Here is a 25,124-nt window from a genome sequence, read left to right as displayed (position 1 = left end):
GCAATTATATAATTAGACTAGAGGCAAGCAAATGTAGGTATCCAAACCAATAAACTTTTCCATTTACTCTATTTAACATTCTGTGAAGAGCACACTTAAAAACACAAACAAAACAAGCATCTTCCTCAGTCTTTTCTAGGCAGATGCAATAAACCAGCCCCAGACAACAAAATTCCCAACCAGGCTGTGACAAACATGGCAAATATGAGATTTATATTGCACAGTCCAGAGTAATAATTTGCAGAAATCAGGGAGAAATAAAGTGCTTACGGGGGACAGCGAACAAGAGGAAAAAATGCCCAGTGTTTTGGTAAGGTATGCTGTGTGATGGGCCATGGTGCACTTCAAAGCATCTTCAGGAGCCAGGACTGAAGATCATCCCAGGCGGGAATGGGGGATGAATAACACGGCTCGGATTCACTTGCACCGCTTTTACACGAGTGCCGTTCGTGGAGTTACTCCGCATTTGCACGGCTGTGAGAGGTTAGCGGGGAAACCCTTCCGCTCCCCCCGGGGCGGGGGGACGGGGGACACTGAGGAGGTGATTCCCGGCGCTCCTGAGCCGGGGCGGGCTGCGGCGGAGGCTGGCACGGCCCTGGGGACCCGCAGGGGAGGGGGAGCCGCAGGGGGCGCTCCTGGCACCCCGATCACCTCCGGAGCCTGGCACAGCAAACCTCCCCCCCCCCCAAGCCAGCCGGGCGCTGGCATGTGGCAGGCGGGGACGGGCAGCGCGTGCCGCCCGCAGCCCGTGAGGAAGGCTCCTCTCCATCGCCGCTGCCGCCTCCCTGCCCGCCGGCTCCGGGCTCTGCAGCAGCGCTCGCTCGCTCGCTCCCTCGCAGGCGGCGGCGGCGGCGGCGGCTCCCCGCCCTCCAAGATGCCCGAGCGGCGGCTGCCCGCACCGCCACGCTCCTCGGCCGGCTGAGGGAGCCGCGGGGGCAGCCCGCGCTGCGGCCCTTGCAGCCCGGTTCCCCGCCGCTCCTATGGAGCCGCGGCTGGGCAGGCACCGGACGCGTCAGGCGAGGTGAGGCGCCGCCGCCGCCTGTTGCCCTGGCCGGCTGCCCGCCGGGGCCCGAGAGTCCTTTGCCCTGCCCCGGGCACGCAGCGCGCGCGGGGGGCCGCTCCCGGCCGGCGCATTGCAACTCCGGGAACTTTTGCGGGCAGGCTCGGCTCGCTGCGCCTGCTGGCCCCGGGGTGTCGCTTCCCCTCTCGCTGCTGCTTTTGGTTTATTTCTTAATTGGATGTGGCCGGGCCCTGCCCCAACTCCGGGGGAGGCGGAGGCGAACCCGGGGCTGGCTCCATCAGTCCTCACCAGAAGCAGCCAGGCGAGCCCGGGGAGGCTGCACCCTCTGTGCCTGGGCTGCTCCCGAGTGAGCTGGGGAGGATGCTGGGGGCTGCGTCGGGGGCCACAGCAGGGCTCTGTGACTGTCTAGCTCTGTGACTGTCTAAGTGGGGAGGAGGCTGTGGGGGCGCGGAGAGCAACTCCGGGAGTTGGGCTGGAGGGGAGAGGAGCGAAGCTCGGGGCTGTGGGAGTGGGTGGGCGGCAGCCCCCTCCCCCCAGCTCTAGCAGCGGCTGGGGGAGGGGCAGGAGAGCGTGTCCTGGGGGTGTTCAGGGCACATCTTCCGCCCCCCCCCCCACCTGGACTGAAAGGCTCTGGGGCGCGGAGCAGGTGGAGTCAGACACCCGCTGGCCGACTAGTGCAGCCTGCCGCTCTGCCTGGCACCGAACTAGCCAGCCGCGCTTCTCCAGCGGGAACCCCGGCCCTCCCTGTCGCAGCCGGGCCGGAGCCCTCCTCAGCGGAGCCTGCTGCTTCCCGGAGCTAGCTGGGGCTGCGGCTGGAAACTCCCCGGAAGGGCCCGAAGGCGGTAGGTAGGCTGAAAGGGTGGGGTGTTGCTGAATAAAGGAGCGCAGGCTGCAGGAACTAGGGCTACCCCCCACCACCGGCGTTGGAGCTAGAGCAAAGAGAGCATTTTCAAGGCGTGTCTTCTTTCATTTTTTGCAAGCTGGTGGCACGCACGGGTTGCAGAGTGTCAAGCTGATCAGCATTCAAGTGGCGATGAGTGAGCAAAGTGAAGTGAGAGAGGCGCGTGCAACTGGCAGTGGAAGCTGAGGATGGTGCATGGGGAGAGAGAGAGAGAGATGGGAAGAAGCTGTTTGTGTTGCCTTGGGATTTTTCCACTTTGAAACCTACCAGGACCAGTTGCTACGAAGCATGAAGCAGGTGGTGATGGCTATGATGATGAGGAAAGGCTGTTTCTAAATGACTGGGCTGCAGCTCCCTCAGAATACAAGCAACAAATGGCAGCGGGCTGTGCCCGGGCTGCAGCAGCAGCAACTGCAACTCCCAGGTGAGCTGCAAAGGCTCCAGGCTGCAAGCTGCAGCTTTCCATGCATGCGTCTCGCATTCTGCTCCTGATTCACCCCCAGCCTCTAAGGCACTTGAGCTGGGAGCCCTTTTCCTAACCTTCGGGGTTAGTCTGGGTCTACTAGCGAGTGTCCAAGGGATTTGTGGGTGCTTCTTCTTTTGCTTTTTGCATTTTGCACTGTACCCCCTTGTACAGGAAAGCCAAGGGAAGAGACGGGAGTTTTTGCTGATGTGTACCCTGATCTCTATGATGCAGTAAAATAATAGGGCAGTGCACTACCCTGAGCAGGACACTGTCATGACCTTAAAGCTTAATGTTTAGATAGAAATTTCATGGCTACTCGTAGCAAGCAAGTAAAAAGAGCGTCAGTATGTGGAAAATTTTGTGTGTATGTTTAAAATTTGATAACACCATTCTGTATGTTATTGCTTTGATGACAGTGTACATATCCAAAAACTGCTTTTTTAAAATTTGGAACTCAATACTGTGCCAAATGCAATAGTATTTTTTCTTTCCTTTTTTTGGCATCTTTCCATAAAAAATAAAACATTTCTAGAATTATTATCTCTTAACTTGGAGTGCAAACTGCATGGATATTTTTATCAGTCAGTATTGCCAAATGGCCCCTTTTACTAGACAGAAGATATGGCGTGATTACAAAATAAAGAATAGCGTGCACAAAATACATCAATTTACCAAATATTTACAGGTTTCAGAGTAGCAGCCGTGTTAGTCTGTATTCGCAAAAAGAAAAGGAGGACTTGTGGCACCTTAGAGACTATTGGTTAGTCTCTAAAGTGCCACAAGTACTCCTTTTCTTTTTCCAAATATTTACACAACTGAATTGAAAATGGTCAAATAGTATATGAGGCCGGCATGAAGGAATTAAGCATACAGCAATTTGTACATCTGTAAAAATGACAAATAGGTTATTGCTTTTAAAAAGATGTTGTTTTTTAAAGTAATAGCCTTGGAAAAGTGCTCCAGAAGAGAAAACAATACCTTTGAGTCTAAAACTTTGGATGGGACAAATCTCATCCTAATACCGAAAAATGATTGGCTGCAATAATTTTTTGGAGTTAAATCATTTAATGATTTATAAATTCAGATTGCAAAATGCCTGTTATGCCTTGTTGGGAGTGGTTCCTGAAGCCTTTGATATAGAGTACAAGAGGGTTCACGTAGTTTACATTTTGATATTTTAAATAATGTCACCAAAGAAACTCATTGTGCATGTTTCTTTGTAGTTTGATTTGGAGACAGAGGCTAGAATAATGAACTATGGTATAAACTAACTCACGGAAACCTTCACCATGCTCAAAGTAACTCAGTTTCTTAATTTTCTTTTGTAGGATCTCATTTAGTCGTAATCTTATTCAAAGTATCAGTAATATTGAAGGAATATTGGACCAACTCTGTAACCCTTATTCACACAGGTAGTCCTGCGTTTCAGTGGGATTACTCACACGAGTAAGGGTTACTCACTTGACTAAGGATTGGGCCTGTTGTCAACTAGTTGTGATGTGGTGTTAAATAGGGACCTGATTTTGTTGAAGCTATTGAGAAATCTCTCATTTGACTTAAGTAGAAGCAAGTAGACTGATGCTGAGTCCTTACCTTCTCTTATTTGTCCATATATTGCTGACGGAGAATTGAGACCCAGTCCTGCTCCCAGTGAAGTCAGTTGCAAAAATTTCATTGACTTTGATGTGAGCAGGATGTGATCCTTAGGGTGCTAATTTCCATTGATTTTTTAGTGGCATTGAGGCTGCTTAGCACCTTGCAGGAGGTGTTCAGAGCCTTATAAGATTGAGCCTTTGGTGAGCTTTTGTTTACTAGCAGAAATATCCTGTCTGTAGCTTTCTTGACAGTGAGAAATATTTACTCTTAAGCCACATGATTTGCCTCAAATGGGAGACTAATGGAAAAACAAGACATTTCATTAGCAAGAAATAAGAATGTATTCATAGGGAGGGCCCTGTCCGAAACCACAGAAGTCAATGGGAGGTTTGGCATTGATATTAAAGGGAGAAAGATCAAGGCTTATATATACTTACTTTGGTTTAGTTATACATATATTATCTTGGTCATTTAATTTAGAAACCAAAAAGGAAACACAGCATTAGACTTTGAGCTATTCCAACTGTACTGTTCTGTGCTCCCATTGAAGTTATAGTAGATCGCCAATGACTTCAGGGGCAATCAGGAGCAAGCTCAAATAGCTTGTCAATTCAAGAAACAACCTCAAAACTGTAGAATTGAAATTTAGAAATTAAAGATGACTGTGGTCAGCATCTACATTGATGTTTGAACCAAGAGAAATGTAATATAAAATGATCTTACTGGATTTAAGTAATCAAGGCACCAAATTATGTAGTAGGTCCCATTGACTTAAGTGGGATCACTTCTGTAAACAAAGCATGCAGGATTTATCTCACTATCAGTAAATTCGGAAAGATTCTAAACCTTCTAATTGAGAATGAAGGGAAGATGCAAAATGTTTGAAAACATTAGTTATCACTAACTGCCTCATGTAGTGAGAGGAACAACAGTTAGTGGTATTATTTTTAGAATCGGTTAAAGGTATATACATGATTTTAAATACGATAATGTATCTGTTTATTATGGGCTGATCTGTAGCCCACTGAAGTCAGCTTCATTGACTTCAATGGACTTTGGATCAGTTCCCATTTGAGAAAGAAACTTCATTTGTGTTCCACTGTTGATACACATGTATACTTTATACGTTTTGTTTTTCCCAGTATAATCAGTTAGTAAATGTAAAGCAAATGTCTTGCAGTGCAATTCATATTTGTCTGTAGCTATAAAACTCATAAAACAAAATGTCAAAAGGAAGAAAGGAATCTGATTTTAAAAATGATAGTATGATTCTCAAACACCATGATTAAATATTTTGCTTTGAACCAAGAATGAATTAATAGAGTTCAGGGAGTTTGTAGTCACTTACTCTGGCCTCCTTGAACAGTTTTACCAAACAAGCTCTGATATTTTAAAAAAATTACTTGGGGAACATACAGCTTTGGTAGGACATTTGTGCTCTTGTGTGAACCAAAAGTCAGCATGTCCACGGATACTACGTGCAAGAAATTAAAGAAACCCACTAACTAATTTAATAAACGTTTTTTAAAAATGATGGCTAACTTGTAAACACATACATGAATGTTTGTGTGGTAGTATTTAAACATAATACTGTACATCATAGGTAGAACACTAATGAATTTGGAGGTCTCTTTTCTGGTGATTCTGAGTCTCTATTTTGTTGGCTTTAGTCCAGTGTATTTGATAAAGTAAATTATTTCTTCTTCTTTCTTCATTTTTGTGGGCACTTTGTGAAGGTTGTTCTGGATGCGCAGCACATACATGAACTCATCCAAAACAAAACATACGTCCAATCAGATGCAATATCAGTTTTCCCGCAATACTTTTTCGGCTCTTCATTACATAAGTAGTAATTGTCAAACCCAGCACAGGGGAGGCTCTCCTTTATTTAACAATGATTAAGGTGCATACTGTTGATTCATGAGGATTTGTGAATGTAATTTGTCTGTAAGTATAGTTGGTGATTTGCATTGTAGACTTCTGTACTGTATCCATTGACTTGGACCACAAGCATATTTTATGTGGGGACTTAGGTTGAACTTGAAATGCACAGCATTTGCTGCTAGTTCACATACAAAATTCCAGGCTCTATCAGCTTTTTTCTTTTCTATTCTTGTCTCCCTGATATTTAAATGGTCTTTTGCGTATTTACATCAAGTAGAGATTATAGCTTGGTTTATTTTCACACTGATTTCAAAAGTGGACATGAGAAAACTCTTTCACCGTAAGGGTGGGCACAACTCCAAAGTTCTGTATTCTGTTGCCAAGGAAAAGGCCATAGCCAAAGTAAAATGGCTGTTCTGTCTCTGGATGGGGAAGGGACGCGGCAATAGAAGATAAAGGAAAGGGGACGTGAGAGACATCACAGGGGTTGTCTAGTTTGGGAAAAGAGGTTATGACCCTATTACACTATATCTAATCCTTAGAGAAGAACGATGATCTAGTGGTTAGGGTACAAGCCAGGAGTTCTGGCTGCAGTTTCCTGCCCCACCACTGACTTCTTTTGTGACTTTGGGCAAGTTAGTTTTTCTTTAAAAAGAACAGGAGTACTTGTAAAAAGAAAAGGAGGATTTGTGGCACTTTAGAGACTAACAAATTTATTAGAGCATAAGCTTTCGTGGGCTACATCCCACTTCATCAGATGCATAGAATGGAACATATTGTAAGATATATACATACAGATAAGTTGGAAGTTAGCATACAAACTGTGAGATGCTATTTAGTTAAGATGAGCTATTAGCAGCAGGAGGAAAAAAAAAACTTTTGTAGTGATAATCAAGGTGGCCCATTTAGACAGTTGACAAGAAGGTGTGAGGATACTTAACTTAAGGAAATAGATTCAATATGTGTAATGACCCAGCCACTCCCAGTCCCTGTTCAAACCCAAGTTAATGGTATCTAGTTTGCATATTAGTTCAAGCTCAGCAGTTTCTCGTTGGAGTCTGTTTTTGAAGCTTTTCTGTTGCAAAATTGCCACCCTCAAATTTTTTACTGAGTGGCCAGAGAGGTTGAAGTGTTCTCCTACCGGGTTTTGAATGTTATGATTCCTGATGTCAGATTTGTGTCCATTTATTCTTTTGTGTAGCGACTGTCCGGTTTGGCCAATGTACATTGGTAGATGTACAGGTGAATGAGCTCCTGATGGCGTGGCTAATCTGATTAGGTCCTATGATGGTGTCACTTGAATAAATATGTGGACAGAAAGAAAAGGAGTACTTGTGGCACCTTAGAGACTAACCAATTTATTTGAGCATAAGCTTTCGTGAGCTACAGCTCACTTCATCGGATGCATACTGTGGAAAGTGTAGAAGATCTTATTATATACACATAAAGCATGAAAAAATACCTCCTCCCACCCCACTCTCCTGCTGGTAATAGCTTATCTAAAGTGACCACTCTCCTTACATTGTGTATGATAATCAAGGTGGGCCATTTCCAGCACAAATCCAGGGTTTAACAAGAACGTCGGGGGGGGGGTAGGAAAAAACAAGGGGAAATAGGCTACCTTGCATAATGACTTAGCCACTCCCAGTCTCTATTCAAGCCTAAGTTAATTGTATCCAATTTGCAAATGAATTCCAATTCAGCAGTCTCTCGCTGGAGTCTGGATTTGAAGTTTTTTTGTTGTAAAATAGCGACTTTCATGTCTGTAATCACGTCACCAGAGAGATTGAAGTGTTCTCCGACTGGTTTATGAATGTTATAATTCTTGACATCTGATTTGTGTCCATTTACTCTTTTACGTAGAGACTGTCCAGTTTGACCAATGTACATGGCAGAGGGGCATTGCTGGCACATGATGGCATATATCACATTGGTGGATGTGCAGGTGAACGGGCCTCTGATGTGTGGCTGATGTTATTAGGCCCTGTGATGGTGTCCCCTGAATAGATATGTGGGCACAGTTGGCAACGGGCTTTGTTGCAAGGATAGGTTCCTGGGTTAGTGGTTCTGTTGTGTGGTATGTGGTTGTTGGTGAGTATTTGCTTCAGGTTGGGGGGCTGTCTGTAGGCAAGGACTGGCCTGTCTCCCAAGATTTGTGAGAGTGTTGGGTCATCCTTCAGGATAGGTTGTAGATCCTTAATAATGCGTTGGAGGGGTTTTAGTTGGGGGCTGAAGGTGACGGCTAGTGGCGTTCTGTTATTTTCTTTGTTAGGCCTGTCCTGTAGTACTGGCTCTATCAATCTGTTTCTTCACTTCCGCAGGTGGGTATTGTAGTTGTAAGAATGCTTGATAGAGATCTTGTAGGTGTCTGTCTCTGTCTGAGGGGTTGGAGCAAATGCAGTTGTATCGCAGAGTAGACAGTGGATCGTGTGGTGTGGTCAGGGTGAAAGCTGGAGGCATGTAGGTAGGAATAGCGGTCAGTAGGTTTCCGGTATAGGGTGGTGTTTATGTGACCATCGTTTATTAGCACAGTCGTGTCCAGGAAATAGACCGCTTGTGTGGATTGGTCTAGGCTGAGGTTAATGGTGGGATGCAAATTGTTGAAATCATGGTGGAATTCCTCAAGGGCTTCTTTTCCATGGGTCCAGATGATGAAGATGTCATCAGTGTAGCGCAAGTAGAGTAGAGGTGTTAGGGGACGAGAGCTGAGGAAGCGTTGTTCTAAGTCAGCCATAAAAATGTTGGCATACTGTGGGGCCATGCGGGTACCCATAGCAGTGCCGCTGACTTAATCTGGAGAATGTTACCTTATTTACTCATATTGTAGTACTTCCATAGTTCATCTTTGTATGCCTCAGATCGCTGTCTGTAAAATGGGGATAATAGTACTTCCTACCACACAGTGGTGTTGTGAGGCTAAAATACATTCAAGATTGCAATGTGCTGAGGTGCTACTGTAATGGGGGGGCCATATAAGTTCCAGAGATATAGATATAGCATGTCCTTTCCTTAGTATAGGTTTGTGTTAACTGAGGTAAAAAATGTTATCTGGCCGAGGTCCACTCTAGGCTCCTACTTAAGGTTCACTTCAATTACATAACACATGTGGCCAGAGCAAGTTGTATGTTAAACATGAGTTTTTAAAAAATGTGTTAAAATTAAACAAACAAAATACACCATTTATTTTAGTCTAGACAAGGCCCTAGGAAAAATGTAGAGTACACCTCAGCCAGCTAAATTGAAGTGAAAGATGTAGATACAAGGGATAAGGTTGTGGCTGGGTCAGGGAGAAGTGGAGCAAGAAGGAGACAGCAGGAAATAGGCAGAAAGGTGATAGAGACAACAGAGGGAAGTGAGAGACAACATGAAAATGGGATGCTGTTGTGGCCTGAAAATAGCTAAGAAAACAAAGTATTAATTAAGGAAGGCTAAACAAAGAAACAGAATGAAAGAGCCCCAACAGCAAGAGACCAGAGATAAAAAAGTTGAAAAAGAAAAAAGTGTAGAAAGAAACTGCATGGAAAAAGATGGGTGGAAGGAGGAAAAAGAAAAGTAAGAAAAGATGCATAGAGGTTTTAATCTGGAGAATGTTATCTTATTTACTCATATTGCAGTACTTCCACAGTAACAGATGGCCCACATTTCAGTCATGTTGTGGAAGGCTGACAGAATGTTCTGCTGTCGGGGGTCGAGTCACATTTCTGCTTATAGTTACTGTTGGTCACATAACTCAGTTAGTGGGATATGTATTTTTAAAAGTGACATGCCCTAGTAGCAGAACGTCTTAAAGATAGTTTTAACAATATCCACAAAAATATATCTTCATCAGCACTTACTGTGAATATACGCAAAAAGAAAAGGAGTACTTGTGGCACCTTAGAGACTAACAAATTTATTTGAGCATAATTTGTAGCTCACGAAAGCTTATGCTCAAATAAATTTGTTAGTCTCTAAGGTGCCACAAGTACTCCTTTTCTTTTTGCGGATACAGACTAACACGGCTGCTACTCTGAAACCAATGAATATACGGTAAAACAGTTTACAATACTGTTACGTCAAGGTTGCAGTGAAGTTGCATTCAAGTATTTCCATTGTCTTCAGTGGAAATACTTTAATCAAAAAGGATTTGGTCCAATTTGGGTAAATTTGTGAAAGTGACTGAAAGTGGTTTTGTATGTAAAGATAGTGGGAGTTGAGAGCACTCAGTGCTTCACAGCTGTGCTTGTGGGATTGAGCCATTAATGTGTTTTTATTGGGGCTAATGGGACACATGAAAGAGTCTTAATTTTTTAAACTGGAGAGTACATATATGCAGATTGCTTGGGCATATTGCAGCCTTTCCCCCTCAAAATCATTTTAATTAAGTTTTATGCATAAACTGAAAAGAATTACTTAAAGGCCAAGTATGGCATTTAGCAAAGAGTATAGATATTTGACATTCAAATTAATGTATATGGTTGAGCTTGATAGGGGACATTATGTTAAAAAGAAACAGAATCCTCATTGCTTTTATGAATTATCCTATACTTGGATTCTTTAGGAAGGGTACAGACTAGTTATTGTATATTGGAAAGAGAACTCTAACATAAGATTTTTTTTAATCATTTAGGTTACTTTGAAATTAAAAATCATATATTATGTAAGTATATATTACATTAGATTAATAAAAGATAAAATTGAAATGCAGTTTACAGGTCACTTTTTTTGTTTTCCTTTTTATTTCTCTGTTGGGACAATGAAAATCAGCACAGTCAGTTTCACTTTTGTTTATAATCAGTTTCAAATTCTTAATGCTGTAATATTTGGGTATCAAATACTCCAGAGAAGTACATTTAAAACATAATTTTAGTGGGATTTTTAAAACAAATTGTGGAAACTTTTCTGTTGGCCTGTTGATTTTAATGGGATTACTCACAGTAGTAAAATTAAGCATGTGCATAAATGTCTGCAGAATTGGAGCCCTAGAGTCTGCTCTACACCTTACTTCCTGTGTGAAGTCACTTAACTCTTCTGTACCTCCGTTTCCCCATTTAAAATGGGAATATTGGTAACACCTTTCTTTTAAAAGCATTTCAAGATGTATAGCTGAAGATTGCTGTTGATATTATTATTACTATTCATTAATAAACACCTCTTTTGTGAAAGGAGCTATATATTCTTTCTGAAGTGGAATGCATGCTAGATATTAATTTAAAATGCAAAAATGATAGTCATGTGAAAGAGCTAAGACAGCTTTCAGCAGCATACTGATTTCAGTTTGTCTGTTTTTGTTCTTTCCTGTTTGGAGCCTTTGGTTGCTGGTTTGTTACGATAATACTAATTTGTGGGATGACAGGGAGACTTCTCAGTCAGACAGTGGTTCAGCATTTCATTTCCATGTACCCATTTTCTGGGATACTCCACAGTTTCCCTGTCTTTGCCATCACAGTATCAAGAGGTAACACACATTTGATGTAATCAGTGATGCTGGGTTTACTTGATTTAAAAAACAAAAACAAAGCCTCAGTCAATATTAGTAAACTTGGGTTGACTACTGTGATAGAAAGCTCTCTTTACCATGCACGATATGTGGTTTCTGGGAGAAGAAATTTGATGGCTACGATCAGGTGGGCTTTAGTAGCAGTGTTGTTGCTATATCAAGTTTGCTATTCTCAGATATAAACCTTATTATTACACTGTACTGTAGTTCTCTTTACAAGTCCAAACATACAAATACCCTTTGACAAAGAGCTTGCTACTGCAAGTAGTTCCATTAAAGTCTGAGAGATTGGCCCCTATATTTCCATTTTATTATTCTTTAGATTGGTATCTTTTTACTATGGCAAACACTTTAGTAAATGTGTCTAAACTGGCTTTGAAAATAATTGGCTTGATTTGAATAGTCAGGAGAAAATGTAATAATTTAGTAAAGAACTATAAAAAGGTGTTTTGGAAGAAAGAATTTGCCTGGAATAAGGAAATTAATGGTGAGCGTATCCAGTATTGCATTCAGATTTTTAAAAAATTAAGTGTAAAATAAATGTACTTGGCTTTTTCCCCCTAGGTGCCAGGTTGGCAATACACTTTAAAAGAAAACCTGAAACCTTTCTTTATTTTCTAGTCTTTATTTTGTGAATATTGGAGAACACTGTATAATATGCTCCTGATCGTACTATAAGGATATAGGAAATAGTGCGGTGATTAAAAAACATTGTCACATTAGATTGAAAGATAGATACCCTGACTGTACACAAGTAGCATAGGTGTTGCATTGGTATGCTGGAAATTCCAGTGTCTTAGTGGATGTGGATCCTAGCTCTGGACTGTGTGCCCAAGGTTGCAGTGTGTTCATGGTGGTGACAGTACGCCTTGGTGTTGGTACTGTGACAGAGTGGGATATGTCTGTATCAGATTACGAACCCCTGTTTGTTTTTAGAGCGCTGTTTTGTTTCACAAAAAGAAAAGGAGCACTTGTGGCACCTTAGAGACTAACCAATTTATTTGAGCATAAGCTTTCGTGAGCTACAGCTCACTTCATCGGATCCGATGAAGTGAGCTGTAGCTCACGAAAGCTTATGCTCAAATAAATTGGTTAGTCTCTAAGGTGCCACAAGTACTCCTTTTCTTTTTGCGAATACAGACTAACATGGCTGTTACTCTGAAACCTGTTTTGTTTCAGGAGCTCCGCTTTGTATTGTAACCTCCATGTTGGAGTGTGACCCTTATGTTGTATTGCAACCTCCCTTGTGGATTAGTGCATTCATTTTGTAGTGGGGTATTGATAGCCTTTTCCTTGGGTATGTGTTAGAAGCTGTGACAGAGCAATCTAGGATCATCAGCTGGGATTGTCTGTTAACTACCAGCCCATACACAAGAACAATGAATTGTATACAGACACCTGGCTGTGGGAAAGGGTCAGATGTTCTTCAGCCTGGGTATGCAGCTTAAGGATCAAAGACTATGTTTAAGGGAAAAACAACGAGGAGTCCTTGTGGCACCTTAGAGACTAATGAATTTATTTGGGCGTAAGCTTTTGTGGGCTAAAATCCACATCATCAGATGTATGGAGTAAAAAATATAGTAGGCAGGTATAAATATACAGCACATTAAAAGATGGGAGTTGACTTACCAAGTGGGGGGTCAGTGCTAAGGAGGTCAATTCAGTCAGGGTGGATGTGGCCCATTCCCAACAGTTGACAAGAAGGTGTGAGGATCAACAGAGGGAAAATTACTTTTTGTAGTGACCCAGCCACTCCCAGTCTTTATTCAGGCCTAATTTGATCGTGTCAAGTTTGCAAATTAATTCCAGTTCTGCAGTTTCTCGTTAAAGTCTGTTTTTGAAGTTTTTTGTGTGGAAGAATGGCCACTTTTAAGTATGTTGTTGAGTGTCCAGGGAGATTGAAGCGCTCTCCTACTGGTTTCTTTACTCACCCCCACCACACCCCGAACTGTTGTGCTGTGTTGCTGCATGCTGTCAGCTTTTGACCCCTAAACTCCACTGCATTTCAGTCGTTAATGAAGTGAATCAAAGGGTGTCTACACTGCAGTGAAAGCCTGGGCTCAGGCTTGAGCCTGAACCCTCCTTCCGTCTACACACACATCTCTCAGGATGAGACCTGGGGTCCTAGGACCCTTCAGGGTGGAGGATCTGCGGCCAACTCAAGCTGGAACCCAGGGTTCCAGCCCTATTGCTTTGCAGTTTAGTCACAGCACAGCTTGACTTGGGTCCTGGGAGTCCTCCAAAAGTATCCCCAAATCCAAAAGGCCAACTTCCTTTGTCCTCTCTATCCCAAGAATCTCCAATCAATTCAAGTGAAAATGGAGGCAACCCCCCTTCCTGTGCAGCAGCAGCTCAGGGAGTCAGCGTTAACCCTTCCATTCTCTTCTAACCACCTATCTGCAAGTGCACCATCGGAGAGTCTTCTGCGTTTGCAATGGAGACTGACCAGAACAAGCCTTTTGCAAAACATGCTGCTTTTTTGTCACAGGAGCACAGCCAGATTTGGGTGAATCTCTGGTGCAAGTTCAGCAAAACTGTGGACTTTAGTAAGAGTACCAAGAACGACTGCGCATACCAGCAAGTAGCAAAGCAATTGGCATCTTTGTAAATTTACCAGACTGGTGACCAATGCCGAGAGCAGTTTAAGTGGCTTAACAGTGAGTACCAGAAAACCAGGGACCAGAACCGTACCTCGGGCAACTCACCATCTTGTGCCCTGCTGTCCCTAGAATCCAGCATAGGGACTGATGGGAAACAGCCTCACGCACTGAGGAGGATGAAGTCACTCTGTTGCTAAAACTGGTCCCAGAGCAAACTTTGGACAGGGTATGGTAGCTGCACTTTGTTGCTGAGTGCACTGATTCAGCGGCCCCCTCGTTGTCATTGGTCCATTTGGGCATGTCAGAGATTGTGAAGAGCACAGCAAGCCACAATAATGAGGACAGCTTTGATGACACTGGCATCCAAACAGGTCTGTAAACATCTCCAACAGGATTTCAGTCTTCAAAACCACATTCAATAGCCATTCTACACCTGCTGAGAGTGTAATTAACCTGTCTTTTACCAGGGCTTCTGAAATCAGGGTATGGTTTCATAAGCCAAGACAAAGGGTATATACAGGTCCCCCAGAATAATGGTGGGGGACAGTAACAGATTATGACAATATTATTTGATGGGAATAGTGTCCCAGTCTGTCCACGAAATTAGACTTCCGATTGGCAGAAAACTCGGGCATCATGAACTTTCACAGTGCGGCCCTCTTTGACATTCATAAATTGGCCTCTGTGGTCCACAAGGGCCTGCATAACAATGGAGTAGCACCCTTTGCGGACTATGTACTCATGCTCCTTGAGGAGAGCAAACTATGGGCATGTGAGTCCCAGCAATGGCCCCAACACTGTTTGGAAACCCCATTCTCTCAAAGCCAGCAGTTTTACCTCAGGAATATCTTTTATGCCTACCACCTTAAGGTAAACCACATGCCTGGTTGCCTTAGAAACCTCTGCCACCACTGTACCCACAGTCAACTTTCCAACACCACGCTGGTTGCAATGGATCTGTAGCAATCTGGGTTGGCCAGCTTCCATACAGCTATAGCAATCCACTCCTGGACCAGCAAGAGTGCCCTTTATGAGTCTTTATGCTGAAGGGTCAGGGCAAGTTACTTGCAAAGCTCCAGAAATGTTGTTGTTTTCATGCAAGAGTCCTGAACGCACTGCTGGTTATCCAAGGTCTGTGTGACAATGTGATCCCACCAGTCTGTGCTTGTGGTCCTGTGCCAGAAGTGTCGGTCTATGTAGGGGGCATCAGCAGCTACACATAGTGTAGTGAGCTGCATCAGACAGAGAGAGTCCGCCTTGCCTGGGTGATGGTACTCCTCTGCCTCCTGCTCCATCTGAAGCTCTGTTAGGTGCCTTTGGCAGGTCAGAAAGCGTTGCTGAAATGTCCACCAGTGCCTCACGGAAACTCTGCCCGTTTCCTGACACAGGAATGAAAGTGCAAGCAAGAGAACTTCTTGAAAAGGGGCTTTCTCCGTGTGGCTCGGCAGGATGTGTTGGCAGGCTGTTCAAAATTGCTGTAATGTGCAGGGTGGACTGTAAAGTTTTCCCACAGTGCACACAGGTCAAAGGGCTAGAACAGCCACATTTTGGGAGGGAGCGAGGAAGTCTTGAGTATGGTTGATTTGACTTGGGTTTTAGTGCTGCAGTGTGGCATCAGGAGTCCCAGGTTCTAGCCTTGGTTAAAAAATTCTTAATGTAGAGTTAAGAATCAGCGTAGAGGCTTGAGGCCCGGGTTCTCTAGCACCGATCGGCTGACTTGAGAGGTAGTGTGAGAATCAATAGTAATATAGCCATGGTTGCAGTGGCAAGACTTAGGCATGCTGAATACATACCTACTGGTTTCAGGTGGGTTTGTACTTGGTATCAAGGGTAATTAATTGGAGCTATATATGTGCAACTTATGAATTCTGATTGATATTGTGAAGTTGTAATATGAAAATCTGCTGTGTCGTGTGTGATGGTCTTTGCTTGTGGGAAGTCTTGCCTAATAATCAGAGCTTAGGCCCTTCGACATGTATGGGAGCCTGGGCCCTCTCACTCCATCGGGCTCCAGCCCACTGCCCTGTGAGGGTGACACAAGGGTCTGACACCCAGGAGCATTTAATGCTGCCCTTCCTGGGCCACTTCCTACCACCGCACTATTGTCCAAAGTACTCAGCCTATTACAGGAGGCTGTGAAGGAGGTCAGTCACTACTGGGTGCCTCTTCACAGCTGGGAGTGGCGTGGCAGCTCTCTCTCTCTCTCTCGGGGTAGCAGCTGCCTCCTCTCGTGCCTTGGCAACAGCCTGCTGAGGCGAGGACATCTTGCCTGCCCCCCTCCCTGGTAGGGGCAAAAGAGGCAATTTTCTTTGGGCCTTTCCCATTTGAGAGGGCCCCCAAACCTGTGGAATTTGAGTGAGTGGTACTGTGACCTAGCTCACAGGGTCGCAACACCCCTCGAATTTGGCCCACCTAGGCCAAACCCGAGTGGCCTCACAACCCCTTGTGCTAGGTTGCAATGGCCAGAGTGGAGAGCCGGGTCCAACCCTGTAGGACAGAAGCCGCTGCTGTGGATGACTGGGGGGCAGGTTCAATTTCCAAGCCACCCTTCCCCCACCCCGTTGAGACCCGTTTGGTCTCCATCAGTGTTCCCTCTAATTTTTTACGTCCATGTGCGGAATTAATTTTATTATGTGCACCAATAGGGAGGTGATGTGTAACACATCATCTTCGTATTGGTGCACATAACAAAATTCATGTGGTGGGGATAGGGTCAAGGGGTTCAGGGTGCGGGCTCTGGGGTGGGGCTGGGAATGAGGGGTGTGGGAGGGGGCTCAGGGTTGGGACAGAGGGTTGGAGTGCAGGGGGGTCAGGGCTTTGGCTGGGGGTGGGGGCTCTGGGGTGGGGCCAGGGATGAGGGGTTTGGGGTGCAGGCTGCCCTGGGGCTGCGGTGGGGAGAGAGGACTCTCCCGAGCCCTCTTGCTGCAGCAGCTTGGGGAGGCGCTTCTCCCCAGCTGCGGCAGCTTAGGTAGGGCTGGGCTGGGCTGAGGGAGGTCCATGCTGGGGGAGAGGCATCTCTCCCCACTGCAGCCCTGAGCCCCTGCACAGGGCTTAATAGGCAGCTGCGCATCTTAGAGGGAGCTTAGGTCTCCATGATGATTTTTTTTTAAAGGGTGGAGGGATTCCATTTCATATTTTGCCCCAGGCCCCCCAGAACCTCTGTGGGTCCCCAAAGACTCTCAAGCAAAGAGTGTGATAGAAAGTGAGGGGTATTGCGGTTTCAGATGTTTGTTTTGTATGACCTGTGCTTTACATAATTAAGTATAAGAAAATATAAAGGTATTAGTTTGTGCAAAGAGGGTATGTTTGTGCTGACTGCTTCACAACTGCTAGATGCCCCTGACAGAGTTAAACTGTAATGAGATGCTTTACATCTTTGAGGTGGAGTTCTGGGAGAGGGGTGTTTTATGTAACTGAGGTATTTCGGGGGGTCAGTGCTGGTCCTGGAGACCTGTGGCAAGTGGGTTGAGGAGCCCCATTTTGGAGAGGGGTAGCTGACTGAGAGCCAGTGCCTAGGAAATGTGCCAGAAAGGTCAAGAGAGGAACCAGTACTGCAGTCTGCTGGCAGTCTAGAGGCTTAACATACTCCAGAGGATGCAAACCATAGACACATGGATTCCCTTCACAGCAGTCCCAGTGGGTGGCTGTGAAGACGCATGTACTAGGTTACATGATAATAGATGGTTTGAAAGTGGTACTTAGTATAGAATGTATGTCTTTGTGACCCTTTTCATGTCATACATGGCACAGTGTGATATAAAACAATGTTCAACCTTCTGCAGATAGTATGTGCTTGTGTACATGGCAAGTTACTGGAGAGCAAGCCAGGGTATGAATCTGTTATGCATCAGCTTGCCATACAGTAATGTCTGATGTGGCCAGGGTGGATTTGATTGAAACCAAATTGATTTAAATCACTAGTCAGGAAGACTCAATTTAATCATGGATTTCTACAAAAAAGTGCACTCATGTTGGTTGTTATAACCTTAATACATATTCTTTACAACTCCGAGATAGATGTAGGTTTCATTTTTAGAAGGTACACACTATACATTTTTAAAGTGATTTATTTTGAAAACTTTTCAGATTAGTTTTACAGCTATATCAGAAAATGAAATGATTGTTTGGTTATTTCATTTACCAAAGGTAATTGAGGCAGATATTTATGAAGTCATTGGGAGGTGAACTATCTCCAATTCAATAGGTTAATCGTTAATATTTGGAGGATTGTCTTGCCATGCTGTATTAGGAGGAGAACATCACCAGACAAACATTTAAATTGTTTTATTTAACTAAAACAACGTTGCATATTCTGGATTTTTTTCTTCAACAGCAAACATATAATATTTTAACAAAACAAGTATATGAATTTTTGAATGTATTTAAACGTTTAAGTTTTTTAAAATCATCAGGTTTGTTTTTGTTAAAATTGTTTTTAATTAAAATAGTTAAATGAATATTTAAAAACCCAAGAAAAATTAAATCGACTGTCAGCCAGGTCAACATGAGAAACTTAAAATATTGGCTTCTGCAGCTAACTCCAGTTAGACATAAACCTTCTGGAGCTGTGCATAGTACGCAAAACTTGTAATGGTTCCTACCACTTATTTGGACTTTGATTTTTGCAGTCATGTTGGACAACATGAAAACAATTAATTGTATCAACAAAGGAGGGGGAGCAAGATCCACCCCTCTTTGCATCAAAGTTGTCAATCTCCGGAACTGGTGCATTTGTCAGCAGATCACCTTCTTACAGTGCACCTTCCAAGGGTTAGTAGACAGCCTCAATAGACACTTCTCCAGGCCTTGGTGGCATGGAGCATCTTTCAGTAGTGCGGAATCCCATCTTGGGACCTCTTTGTGCCTCAAGAGTTCAAGAAATTTGCAGCGTACTGCTCCCGAGCAGCTCAAGGCCACGACTCCAGAGGGGACGCATTTCCAGTTCAGAGGTCAGGACAGGTGACGTAAACATTTGTGCCCATTCTTTTGTTCTGAGGAAGATTGAACAAAACGGAGGGTTGGTGATCCTGATTGTTCCTAGGTGGCCCAGGCAGTTCTGGTTCTTGAGCATTCTCCACATGTCCTCGTGTTTGTGCATCAATATTCAGCTCTTACAGACCTAATGACTCAGATCAGACATTTCAGTCCAGCATTCTTCCATTTAACAGTTTGGTAGTTGAATGGGTGATTTGAATTTTACATGGAAGAGTCCTGCTCAGAGCTACTATAATCCATCATTAGCAATAGTAGGAAAGATTCTTCGAGGAAATGCAAAATGGAAGTATTTTCTACCTTGTGCCAGCATTGTTGGATAAACCTAGAGGGGTGCCGTTGATCCCTACTGTCAGGACTACCTCCTCTTTCTAAAAACATCAGGACAATCAGCTCCTTGTGTGTGCACTTGGCAGCTATTAGAATCTTTTCCCCCTATGCTGGACAGGCACATAATCTTTGCCCATCCTATTGCAGTATGGATTCTGAAGGGACTTGTCAGAACCTTTTGTGTGATACTAAAAGCTACCCCAATTTGGGACCTAAAGCTAGTGCTTTTGGTATTAATGAAGGCCCCGTCTGAACGCTTAATCTCATGTTCCTTTGCCCAAGATTGCATTTCTTGGTGCTATCCGCTCAGCCAGAAGAGTAGGAGAGCTGGAGGCCCTTATTGCTGATCCACCTGATACTGTCTTCCATAAAGAAAAAGTTTCCCTGAGCTTATACCCCAAATTCATCTCCAAAGTAATTTTAGAATTTAATCTGAACCAGGTCATCCACTTTCCTGACTTCATTCAGAGCTGCACACCATCAAAAAAGCACAAGAAACTACTCTCTCGATGTCCATCAAGCCTTGGCATTCTACCTACAGAGGACAAAACCTTTCAGGGAATCTCCTAAATTGTCTCCTTTGCAGAACATACAAGAGGGGAAGTGATCTCCTCACAGAGACTTTCCAAATGGATTTTGGGCTGCATCCTGCATTTCTTATGAGTTAATGGTGACACCCTCCCCCACCCCCTCAAGATGTGAGGGCCCACTTGACCAGAAACCAGGCTGCATCAGTAGCATTGCTTCAAGATGTCCCTCTTCTGGAGATATGTAGAGCAGCAGTATCGGGCTATGTTCCCACTTTTGCAAAATATTATGCCCTGGTACAAGTTTCTATAGCAGATACAGTCTTTGGCAGTCCTGCAGTAGGTGATACAGCAGGGTTCCTTGCATCCCCCTCAATTAATACAACTTTGTCACCTCAAGTGGAGTACGTGTAGGGACCATTACTCAAAGAAGAAAGAAAGGTTATTTACCTTGTATAGTAACTGGAATTCTTCAAGATGTGTGGTCCCTATCTGTATTCTACTACCCACCCTCCTTTCCCTCTGCTGCAGAGCCTTATCCTCGGGCTGTTTGTGGTAGAAAGGCAACTGGGGAAGGAGGTGGTTCGCACCGTCTCTTATGCACTTGGTTTGGAGCCCAAGGAGGAGAGGTGCACAGGTGTGGACCAAAAGAAACTGCTAGAAAAAAAATATGGTCTCAGGCTCATGGAGTGCATGCACACCCCTCGAATGAAATACAGATAGGGATCAGACATCTTGACAAACTCCCATTACTGTATAGGTAAATAACCTTTCATTTGTGAAGATTAAATAGTTAACACTTGTAAAGTGCTACATAAATCCTAAAATTCCCCTGAAATGTACTGAACCATTCAGTGGTTGAAGCACGTATAGCCCTATGACTTCCATTTATTTGGACAGCTGTTCCATAGAAAATTTTGTAGAGCACTTGCAACAACACTGGTATCCCAACCCAGGAAATCGGACTCCACTTGTCTAGCAGGAGACCAGGTGAGATGTAAAGATCATCTATATATACACATTTTAGATAAAGTGTGCCATTTAAGTTTTCTCCATCTACCTAAGCAGTTTGGGTGTGCTCAGCAGTATTTGCGCATCTCAATTTGAGGTGTATCATAAAGAACCATCTCAGTGCTCTGCCTCAAAATTCTTAGGCCAGCCATGTGCATAGGGGAATGAGCACTGGTGTACATTGGATCGATGGCAGAAATGAGAGGATGGAGGAGATCCACTAGACATCCTCAGAAAAGATAGGGAAGAAACTGAGACGAGTGGGAAAGATTGAAAGGAAGGAGGATTGAAATGCCAAGTAAAAGGAGGAAATAACTGGCCATAAGAAGGATATGATGGATGAAGAGAAATCCTTAAAATCCAAAGGAATCGAGGAGAGAAGGATAAGAAGAATATTAAGTTTTAAGGAGGGGATTATATTTTTTAATTGCATCCAACAAGAAACTCGAACAGATCCTTTCTCCTACAATTTAGAAATCCCTCCTTTGAAAGAGCTTATAGGTAAGTGGGTGGGATATCTTTCTCTAAAATGACATAAACTATACCCTGGCAGCTGAAAAACTTTTTACCATGTGATCCTGAAAATTTTAAATCCATATATAGAAAAGGAAACATTAGAATAGAGGTAAATCAAACTTAAGGTCTTAATGACAGGAATATCATCAAATTAATACATTGTGTCTATTTGAATTTCAGTTGGTCATTAATAAAGTTTGTTCCAGGGGAAATGTGACCTCTTGTTCCAAATGAAGTGGCTGAAGAAGCAGGCAAAATACAAAGCAAAAAAGAGATGATGTCAAACAGGAGAGTATGCAGAGGAAATAATTGACAGTACCCTCTAGACTGTAAAAATTACCTGCAGCCTGCCCTAGGTTTCAAGCTCTTTTGATAACACTGTGCATTTGTAGGTGGCTCAATCTGTTTTCCATTTTCTGTGTATGTCAAGGGAATAGGTTTACTGAGAGTTGTAAAACTAATCATATCGCTTTACATAGCATGGATTTCCAAGAGAACAGGAACATAAATCTACATTGTTGTATTATTGTGTGGTTGGTGGTAGATCAGTCATTAACTCACAAGAAGGTATTCCAGAGGGTATTATTGATCTACTGATAGTAATTCTGATATGCTCTACTTTTGCACTTTGAGATTTTCTTTCTTTCTTTTTTTTTTTTTTTGGTTACATAATACAGATACTGTGAAAAGAAAATTTACAGCTAATATCAGGGTGCACTGATTTAAGTCACCAATTTGAATCACAATATGAATCAGGAAGCAGGTAACTTAAATCAAGGTGATCTATTTTAATCCCATTTTCTATTTGTACTTTTTAATTTATTTTCCTAAAGAAAGGTTGTGTCTTATTGGTTACTAACCCTTAAAACATGTTAATTTGCAACTAAATACAGCCTTTTTACTAAATTTGAAACTTCTTTTTGCTTACCAAGAAGATACACTGTATGTACGCACATTTATTTAAGCTTAACATACTTATTCCGATTCTTAATTTTTACTTGTTTATTATGTTAGAAAATGGTGAATTTCAAATTTATTTACTAAATGACTAATTTTTTACTCATAATTTGTGTCAGGCTGCATTTGGATGTAAATTGGAATTCAATTAAAATGCACAAAAATAGCACTTTCAAATTGTTTTATTTAACTTATAAACAATCTTAGGGTTTTTTCCTTATGTAACCAGCACATTTAAGTCTATCAAAACATGTTATGCATTTAAAACGAAATGATTTTTTTTAAACAAAGGAAGTACTGTCTGTAGTTAATGAATTGAACTGATTGTTTCTGGTCACCGTATCTTTCAAGATTTATGAACTAGTAGAGCTCCTCCTCTTAGCCTTGTTTTTATTAATAGATTGGAAGAGGGAAAACAAGCTTTCCTGCTTCTTAACTTTGAATGAACTAGTCATTAAACTGATCTAACTGAATAAACTGAAATGAAGAAATATTCTCTTGGCACCTGCAGAAGAGGCTACTGCTGTCAAAAGCAGTTTAGCACTTTTCGCAAATTCTGGCTGTGCGTGCTTAGTCAGTGACTTCCACCAGTTGAGTGGTATGACTTTCTTTAAAACTTCATCAGCAAAAATGTACTGCTAGAATATTTTTAAAAAATTAATTTAAATGAGCTTAATAGATTATACCTAGATGTGGGTTGTCATAATTTCAAATTTGATTTTAAATAAATTTGTTATAAAAGAAAAATGTATTTAAAGAAAAAAATCAAAATTTTAATTTTTTTTTAAATCATTGATTTTTATCCACCCTGGGTAATATACTTTGTGATCCTAGATATCTATCCTATTCTATTGTATTGTAGAATTTGAAATGTCCTTACAAGGCAATTTATACAAGTATGTAAGTGGTCACAAGGGCTGGACAATTAGTAATTGTGCTAACTGTTGTGAAAACTTATCAAATCAGCGTACTAACAATATGACTCTATGATCTGGAAGCAGCTGTATTAAATGAAGCAGACATCAGAAATCTGGAGGCAGTAGAGATGAGAGTTGTTTGAAAGAAGGCAGGTGTAAAGTGAAATTAATTTAAGACCAATGAAGTTAGAAGAAGAGTAGGAAATGAAATCAGGGAACGGGGTTGGCTACAATCAAAAAGATGACTGTGGGGAGGATGCTACCGAAAACTGACAGATGATGGCATGCCAGAGAAGATAATGCAAAGATAACCAACGTCAGTCCGACCAAGAGGCCAGGCATTGTTCACAAGAACATGACCAGGCTGGGCTTAATGGAGGAGCAAGCCATGGATAGGAATGAATGGTAATCCTGTACTGTTCCCCATGTCTTTAAAGATGCTTTAGTATAAAAAGAAGAAAGAAGCTTACTATTGCAGGTGCTTCACTTCTGATATAGTGAACTGTAGGTATTCTGAAATGCCAAGTTAAAGCTTGCCATGTGCTCTGCACTGAAGATGGTTAGTAGTAGTTTGGTAGAATTTAACGGTGTGGGGGGGGGGAGGGAGGGGGCGGGAGAAGGGGGGCCGGGATGCTATAGGTCTGTGTATGATAAATGTGCCGTGATCATAATTTAGCAGAAAACTAGGGCATGGATCTAGTGTTCCACAGTTCTCTGGTGATGCTCTCAGAGTATCATAAAAGGGTGTGAACAAGGAGAAATGTGCTATACTGGTGTGAAGAATGTGGGAGATATCTGTATTAATATTCTGAAGGGTCTCTGTCTCTGGGGTTTGGTTGTTGTGGTGTTGGCTGACAAGTAACAAAGATCTAAACCAATCTAAACCAGTCTTCATTAGGTTTGGTCTGCAGGACATCCAGTCTAAAAGGGGTTTCTACCCTGAGAAAATGACAGGTGTGGACCTGTCACTTGGAAAGGGTGCCCACGGAGAGAGAGAGTGAGCGGGTTGAAGGTACAGCTAACCTTGGAATTGTAACAAACTGATAAAGTCAAATGAGTTATTTCTTCATGGAAAAAGTAAGAGGTCAGAGGAGAGGTGTGGCAAAGGATTTTGGTATGGGTGGTGTGGTTTGTTAGATGTTGAAAGGACAGACAAATTTGTTGTGGCAGTGAGGAGTCTGAATGCATTTGGGTAGTGTGAGGTTTGCATATTTAGGGAATGTATTGATGGTGTTCTGTTGATTTATTTAGTAATTGTGCTTGTGGGATTTGCATTTTAAGCAGCTTTACTCCTAAGCAAATTAATAAAGATTCATGCTTTTGGGGAGGAGAGGTAAATTCTAAATAGGTGGGAAACCAGCATGCACTGTCTTTTCTGAAATTGTCCATTCTACTCCTCCATGTGCCATTGAAATGTTGAGCTGAATTATCTAAATCACACAAAACAGTGACCAAAATAAAAATCTGTTGGTCTAAGTTTTGCACAGTTACATTGATAAATCTGGAATAATAAACTGAAATAATGGAGTTACTCAATATTTAGACCACTGAAATTGAAAGCAGAATTTGAGTCTTTTTCTGTCAGTGTGGTTAGTCAGAAATATTCTGGTGTCATTAGTTACCATAATAGATTCTGTTACTACTTTCAATCAAGGAACAAAACAGTAATTTTTTCTTGACTCCAGAATTAGAGAAGATATTTGTGTTTGTTGTTTTTCCCTTTTTTAGTTTTTCTCTTTTGTGGAAAAATTGTACAGATGTTAATAGGGATGCAATGTATAGAATTCCGTAGAAATTACTTACTAAATTGAATACAGAATGATGCATTCTTTCTATAGAATTTGTAAATCAGCCTATAGCAGGTAATAGAGAATTGTATTCCTGTTATAGAATTCTATTGGCTTGTTTAAGAAAGGTTATCCTTTTA

At 42.6% G+C, this 25,124-nt stretch overlaps 1 protein-coding gene across 9 annotated transcripts in view; it reads left to right on the top strand.

Annotated features, from left to right (window-relative positions):
* Nucleotides 1–358: 358 nt before the first annotated feature.
* LRRC3B (leucine rich repeat containing 3B) overlaps nucleotides 359–25,124 on the top strand; it is a 69,386-nt gene continuing 44,620 nt past the window's right edge. For 3 of the 9 annotated variants that reach the window (XR_012638263.1, XR_012638264.1, XM_074945639.1), the window contains exon 1: nucleotides 1,870–2,346. The gene's annotated coding sequence lies outside the window, so the exon portion shown is untranslated. The other 6 variants (XR_012638269.1, XR_012638266.1, XR_012638267.1 and 3 more) reach the window with 6 other exon arrangements.

The sequence above is a fragment of the Natator depressus genome, chromosome 2 (genome assembly GCF_965152275.1).
Source record: "Natator depressus isolate rNatDep1 chromosome 2, rNatDep2.hap1, whole genome shotgun sequence".
Classification (NCBI taxonomy): domain Eukaryota; kingdom Metazoa; phylum Chordata; order Testudines; family Cheloniidae; genus Natator; species Natator depressus.
This window is presented reverse-complemented; position numbering and strand designations above follow the sequence as displayed.